Source organism: Frankliniella occidentalis, unplaced genomic scaffold, assembly GCF_000697945.3.
Source record: "Frankliniella occidentalis isolate FOCC.00 unplaced genomic scaffold, Focc_3.1 Scaffold293, whole genome shotgun sequence".
Lineage (NCBI taxonomy): Eukaryota > Metazoa > Arthropoda > Insecta > Thysanoptera > Thripidae > Frankliniella > Frankliniella occidentalis.
In genome coordinates, this window is record NW_026267419.1 from 250,908 (window position 1) to 256,168 (window position 5,261).

Genomic DNA, 5,261 nt, shown 5'->3' on the forward strand with positions numbered 1-5,261 from the left:
TGGTTGCCAGGATTTGCCGTAGCCGTTTCGTTTTCTAGGAGTGAACCTTAAGATACCCTGAAAATTTGAAGTCTCTAGCACATCTCCTTCTAATGGAACAGACACACAGACACACAGACACGAGGTCGTTTGCATAAGCCCGCTGGATAGCTTTTTCAAAGCAGAAGGGCGGGCTAAAAATACCTACTTTGACCCCCATTTCCATACCTTTTGTGGTAATGCTGGTTAAGCGGACCACATGGATGACATTTCTGTGGCAAATGGGAAGACTGTCGTAAGTCCACTTATGTCACAAAGTGACTTTTTAACGTATTCGTATTCAGCCGGTCTAGCTCTACAATTTACTTTTTATCAAAAAACATGTCAGAGGCATAGTTTGGGAGGTAGATAGTGGTGAAATATGTCGTAACTCCAAATTAGATGTTCATTTTAAAGCCAAAAGGTCGCAAGTCCACTTACGCCACTTGGCTTGAGAAACTTTGCAGTATCAGATGTCGTAAGTCAAGTTACGCCACTTTACCATACTATTCAGTTCCTTGTGATATTCTGAGTTAAAGAAGTCAATAAAAGGGCATCCAGTGTCATAGGGGCTCTTTAAATTTTATTATAGAAGAGTAGTAGGATCCTTCAGAATTCCCCAGATTTGCAGGTGTAAAACCACACCTGGACACAGAACCATTTGTCCCATATCAAATCCAATTACATTTTTGGAAACTAGATGAGAATGGTCATTTTAAGACTAAATTGAACAATGGGGAAGGAGAGGTGAAGATTTAGAGCCATCAGCAAAATATGATTTCACAGACTAGGAATCACAAGTTGGTCATCAGAGATGTGCCCGATGTACAAAGTACGGTTATTTCATGCAGGCCCACTGTATCCAGGTGGTTGAGAACAATATGATGATGAGATAGAGCCACCAATCTGATTTATAGGAAAATAATTTCATTTTTAGACGAGTCATTTTGGATTGTCTCTTCTGAGGCCTCGAGAGTTGCAATCATGACTTATACTTTGGTCTTTGAACAGAGAAAGGTCAAACAAAGTGCAGATATTAATGCAGATCAAGAAACTAGATAAGAATGCCCTTCTTTTGACACCAAAATGCAGTGTGAGAGATTTAAATGAAGGATTTGATATTTCCACCAGAATACATTTGAAATTTTTTTTTTTTAGTGAACATTTTCTGAAATAACTTCAGTTAATGAAAACTAATGACACCATTCGGTTCCTTGTGATATTCTGAGTTAAAGAAGTCAATAAAAAGGCATCCAGACTCATTATTGCTCTTTAAATTTGATTACAGAAGAGTAGTAGAATCTCTGAGAACTTCCTAGATTTGAAGGTGTAAAATCACACCTGGACAAATGAATATTGGTGCTACATCAAATCAATGGAATGCAGAGTGCGAAATCAGGCAGATTTCATGAACTTAGACAATGAATAACACAGACATGATCAAGTTTACACAACACAACAGCTGGAAAGCTGAAATTTGAATTTAAAATGATTCATGTCAGAATGGACCTTTTCGACGCGTCCTAACAACAATGTTCTATCTGCAGCGTGCGGATTACACAATGTTCTATCTGCAGAGTGCGGATTACACAATGTTCTATCTGCAGAGTGCGGATTACACAATGTTCTATCTGCAGCGTACGGATTACACAATGTTCTATCTGCAAAACGCGGGTTTCGGGACACCTCGAAAGGAATGCTCATTACTCCGTAACCGCTCGTTCTACTTCAGTGTTTGCCGTCAATAATTAAACATTGCACCTTTACGATTCTTCCCGTGTGCTCAGATTGGCCTTAATGTCTTACAGTTACTTGCAAACCACACAAAGGTGAAAGGCTGCGCCTAATCTCGTTTTGCAGATAGAACATTGTGTAATCCGCACTCTGCAGATAGAACATTGTGTAATCCGCACTCTGCAGATAGAACATTGTGTAATCCGCACTCTGCAGATAGAACATTGTGTAATCCGCACGCTGCAGATAGAACATTGTGTAATCCGCACTCTGCAGATAGAACATTGTGTAATCCGCACGCTGCAGATAGAACATTGTTGTTAGGACGCGTCGTTTTATGGGTAAGGAGAGATGACATTAAATCTTTTACAGACTACTAAATAGAAACACTACAACTTACATCACACATGATGATATATAGGCAAACTAGATTAAAATGTCCTTCTTCCAACAATAAAATGGTGCAGACCACTTCAAAAAAAAAAAAAAAAAAGATTCCATCTTGCAAAAAAAAAATAACTTTGAAGTAAATTTGTGAGGACTTGATTTTCTTAAGCTGTGCAAATGGGTGAGGATTTGTCACACCACTGTAATCCATATAATCTTATGAATGAAAGAAGCCTACAGATGGCCGTCTATATCACTCCAGAATATTCTACTAAACCGGGGAAAAGTATTAGTTGAAGCTAATACTGGCATTCTTGCTGTATGGAAGCAAATTTGTACCGTGATTGTCTAAATTCTTCTCTTGATATAAGTTTTGGAGTCTGAAAATAAGAAATCTTTGACGTAGTGATGTCTGCTTTGGGTCCTCATAAGGTAACACTATTTGAGACCACTTTACAGAACATCAAGGTTGCGTCTCATATTTCAACATGAAACTTTGATTTAACAAAATGCTAATTGATGTGAAAATCTAAAATGTTTAAAATTAAACTTTTGAAAGTATATATCAGTCCAGAAAATTCTACTGAACTGGGGAAAAATATTAGTTCCAGTAAATACTGGCATACTTACTGTATGGGAGCAAATTTCTACCGTGATTGTCCAAATTCTTCTCTTCGTATAAGTTTTGGAGTTTGACTGCACATTTCACAGAAACGTTTCCATCCCGTGATTAAGTAACTGACATTGAAACCTTTTTATACACCATAACTTTAGGTTTAGGTTAGGTAACAACCGTTTGCTAAGCAGACGGTGTTGTCATGTTTCTGGCCGTTTTTCTTCTCATACGGTGCCATGATCGGGACACATTCCTTCTCCTGATTTTTTTAATTTTTTGTAGTTAGCTCAACTCGTCCATTGGTGGTACTTGTAGCAGCTAGACTCGACACTGCAGAAAGAAGTTAAATCTGCTTAAGTTATAATTAATTAATTTGCGAGCACTCAAAGGCATGAAATCATGCCGAATGTGAAGGAGGACAACTGGGGAAGGTAAAAACTAAGTACAGCTTACATCTCATTCATGTCTGTGGTGTCATCAGAAAGAAATCTCTGTTCAGGGGTATTCCCCTTTATTTTTCCCCATAAGTTTCATATGCTTTGGCCCGCAATCTTTTAGTATGTCAGTGTACATGACGTGTTATTCTTGATCTCATTGAAGAACTAATCACTCTCCTGTAACCTACACTTCCGAACATCTTATAAGAGACTTAGTCTAACTTGCACCAACCTCACACTGATACTTGTTAATGGTTCAGCAGGACCCAGCCGAACCCTAACGCCGGCGACGTTACTCGTGGTCCCAAAGATGGTACCACGTCGAGAGGAACTCAATATCCATCTGTCAAGGATGTGGCCACGCAGACAAACCCAGTCAGAATCAAGAGCGTCAAGAAGCCATGAACCTGTGTCGCTGTTTTATTTTCTGTGACCAAAAATACTTATACTCTTTTTAACCTACTGTACGGTTCAATCAAAATGTCTCTTTAATTTTTGTAATTCCTTTTTAATTAAATTTTTTCATCACCAGAGTTTTCCTGTTGCATAAGTAATTCCTTGTGTCCGTGTTATGTAAGTGGGTGCAGCATTGAATCCATCACCAAATCCCATAGTCAGAAACAACTTGAACACTACCCATCTCTTAGACTAACATCAGAGTGGTATGTACAGTACAACATATGTCTGGAGTAAACAGGTTATTTAACTGACGGTATAAAAAAGGGATCACTGCTCAGCATAAAGTCCAGTTCATCAGTGCTCCATAGGGATTTCACTGTTTAAAATGTTTTTCCCGAAAGCACACCTGTCAGAAAGAAAAAAAAGTGAAGATCAATTCTTGATTTTGTGGATATTAAAATTGTATATAATCAAGAGGATAAACTTACAGCCTTCAGATCTAATCCTGATACCGTCAATGAGCTACTTTGTTAGGAACAATTCTGGAAGGATACTCAAATCTGTGCAAAGTTGCAAAGCTTGGTGTTAATATTAAGAGTCTTCAAAGGTCAAAAAAGTCCTACGTTGAACCATTTGACAGTAGGCTGGGCTACTTCCACCACTCTTTCATTTCTTTCAGTGAGTTACGGGGATGTTGTAGTATGGGAAGAAAGGGCAGTGTCCCTTGAGTATTTTGACCTTGGAATGGTGGAGATTAGGCAACTGGTCTGCTCGCAATCACCACATGTAGGAAATCCTACATTGCTTGTCGCTGCTCTGCGTCAGACTGACTTGTAGTTTTAAAGTACTCGTACTGAAAAGAAGTGATAGTTTCTCTATAAATGAGTGTGGCAGCTCATTTTAAAGAAAATTGTTTGTCATATTCAGTAGCACAACAATCTTTTGTGCGGCTGAATAAGTTGACGAAAAGAGATTTAACACCTCTGCTGTCAGAATTTTTTTTTTTAAATCACTTTGAGATGAGACGGAGAGATAAAACTTGGAAAGAGGGGAGTTTACACCTTAACTTAAATCTGTGCAAAGTTGCAAAGCTTAGAAATAATATTAATAGTCTTCAAAAGTCAAAAAGCTACTAAGTTGACCCATTTAACATTAGACTGGGCTACTTCCACCACTCTTACATCTCTGTCAGTGAGTTGAGGGGATGTTGTGGTATTGATAGTAAGGGCAGTGTCCCCTGTGTATTTTGCCCTTGGAATTGTGGAGATTGGTCATCAGGTCTGATCACAATCACCTCATGTAGGAAATCCTACTTTGCTCGTGGCAACACTGCGGCTCCATGACATGTACTTTTGATGTACTGGGACACGGAAGTAGTGATACTTTCTTTATAAACGAGTGTGGCAGCTCATTTTAAACACAATTGTAAGCCACATCCAGTAGCCCAGCCGTGTATGGTATAAATTGACAAGTTGACATAAAATGGTAAATGGGGGAGACATTTTTTAAAAACATGGAAACATTTTTGCTCTTAAAATTTTTTAATCGTTTACATGAGAGTTACAAAAAAGAACCTTCCCAGGAGTTGACACATGCAGTCCTAAATGTCTGAAGCCCAGAATTTTCTAATTTAATCCATAACTATTGTTTCTAGGCTGGGAACCTAAATT

The 5,261-nt window shown here is 38.4% G+C and overlaps 1 protein-coding gene across 1 annotated transcript in view; it reads right to left on the reverse strand.

Annotated features, from left to right (window-relative positions):
• The window catches only part of LOC127750947 (DNA (cytosine-5)-methyltransferase 3B-like), a 12,146-nt gene that overhangs the window by 2,902 nt on the left and 3,983 nt on the right, over positions 1-5,261 (reverse strand). The gene's annotated exons all lie outside the window — the stretch shown is intronic.